This window comes from Orycteropus afer, unplaced genomic scaffold, assembly GCF_000298275.1.
Source record: "Orycteropus afer afer isolate SDZICR_OR568_19922 unplaced genomic scaffold, OryAfe1.0 scaffold00092, whole genome shotgun sequence".
NCBI classification, from domain to species: Eukaryota; Metazoa; Chordata; class Mammalia; order Tubulidentata; family Orycteropodidae; genus Orycteropus; species Orycteropus afer.
This window is the reverse complement of record NW_006921679.1, coordinates 9,434,458-9,436,702: the sequence shown is the minus strand read 5'-3', so window position 1 is coordinate 9,436,702 and position 2,245 is coordinate 9,434,458.

Sequence of the window (2,245 nt, the reverse complement as noted above, 5' to 3'; positions counted from 1 at the left end):
TCTCAATGTGATGCATGGACACAGTGGTTGCAACAGTGGGCTCAGGTATAGCAAGGATCGTAAGGCTGGCACAGGACTGGGCAGTGTTTCGTTCTGTTGTATACGGGGTTGCTGTGAGTTGGAGCCAACTTGACAGCACCTAACAACAACATAACAGGCTCAAATCAAAAAGGAGCTCTGGTAGTGTAGTGGTTAGGGCATTTGGCTGCTAACCAGAAGGTCAGTGGTTCAAACCCACCAAGTGCTTTGCAAAAGAAAAATGAGCTTGTCAGCTTCCGTAAAGATTGACGGCCTTGGAAACCCTATGGTGCAGTTCCACTCTGTCCTCTAGGGGCACCGTGAGTAGAATCGACTCAACTGCATTGAGTGCATGGCTTGGGCTTTGCTTCGGTAAAGACTGACAGCCTTGGAAATCCTGTGGAGGTTGTTATGAGTCAGAATCGACTGGATGGCAGTGAGTTTGGTTTTGTTTGAGACTCAAATCAAGAACAGGAAATTAGAACTTAATGCCTTTTCAGACTTCTCAATGGGAGATGATAAATGGGTTAAAAAGTTGATGGTGGTAGCCTTAAGACAGAATTTTAAGCATATAAACTTATATCTTAATTTCAACCATCTTGAAGGGTAGGTCATTCTCTATAGAAACATCATAGTTTACACAGTGCTATTTACTCAGGAGACATAACAGCATGGGAGACTGATTGCCATCCATGACATGTATATAAAATTACCACATATCTGACTCACAGCGCCCCTAGAGGACAGAGTGGAACTGCCCCACAGGGTTTCCAGCTGTTCACGGAAGAAAAGCCCAAACCACACCCACTGCCGTGGAGTCGATTCTGACTCACAGCGCCCCTAGAGGACAGAGTGGAACTGCCCCACAGGGTTTCCAAGGCTGTCAATCTTTACAGAAGCAAAGCCCAAACCAAACCCACTGCAGTCAAGTTGATTCCTACTCACAGCGCCCCTAGAGGACAGAGTGGAACTGCCCCATAGGACTTCCGAGGTGGGGCCAACTCAACGGCCAGTTAACAAGCTGATCCTGTGCCTTGTGATGTTAATGGTTCTTATAATTTCCTCATCATTCTGGTGTGTGTGTGTGTGTGTTGTAAATGGATTTGTCTACTTACTACAAATTTGCATAAAATCAGTGGTTTGAACTTAAAGCAATTCATATGCCCTGTTTACATGGAAAAATAAAAATTAAATGATCACAACAGACTGTGTTCAGCATTTCCTGGAAAGTTGTGTGGTTGAGAAATTTTCAGACATCATCTTCAGTTGTGAGGATTTTTGTTTTCTTTATCTTGAAATATAATCCATACTGCAGACTGTAGTCTTTAATCTTCATCAGTGAGTGCTTCTGGGACAGTACAATTATGGGAGGTAACGGTGTACCTGGAAGTAGAGTGAGTAAGGCATTTGGCAACGAGAAGGTCAAACCCACCAGCTGCTCTGTGGAGGAAGATGAGGCTATCTACTTCTGGAAAGATGACAGCCTTGGAAACCCTATGGTGGTTGCTATGAGTCAGAATTGATTCAACGGCAGTGGGTTTCATGCTGTGCCCGTGTCTAGACCGAGGACTTAGAGAGCTTGGAAGCTTCTACTTCCTGTTGCTTGAAATGTCCCTCTCTGATCACCATCATCTTGTGAGGAGGTGGAGAAGGTACAATCCAATCCAACAGGTGACAAAATGGAGGTTCAGAGAAGTTAAATGATTTCTTCAAGGTCGTGAGGGTAGTCACTGGCCGCTCTTGGATCCCTGAGCTGCCCCATAAGTCTGACTGCCCTGAGGCCACCATGATGGTTAGACCATGTGAGGAGACCGTGGAGAGGACCTGGATTACATAAAGAGGTTGATGTGCCAGCCAGCTCCTGCCATTTACATCATCCCAACTGAGACCCCTGACATCATGGAGCAGAGATGGGTCTTTCCCGCTGAGGCCAAATTGCAGATTTGTGGCAAAAAGAAATGATTTCTCTTGATTAAATCCACCAAGTTTTGAGGTGGTTTCTTACTCAGTAATTAATAACCAAAGCACTAATAGAGAACCAAACGCTCATCAACTGTATTCTGTCTATTTCCATGTCTGCCTCCCTACTGGACCTACTGAAGGTCTTATTTTTCTGTAACTATTGTTAGCTCAAGGAACTCTGGTGGTGTGGTGGTTAAGGCATTTGGCTGCTAACCTAAAAAAGGTCAGTGGTTCGAACCCACCAGCCAGCCCATGGAAGAAAGAT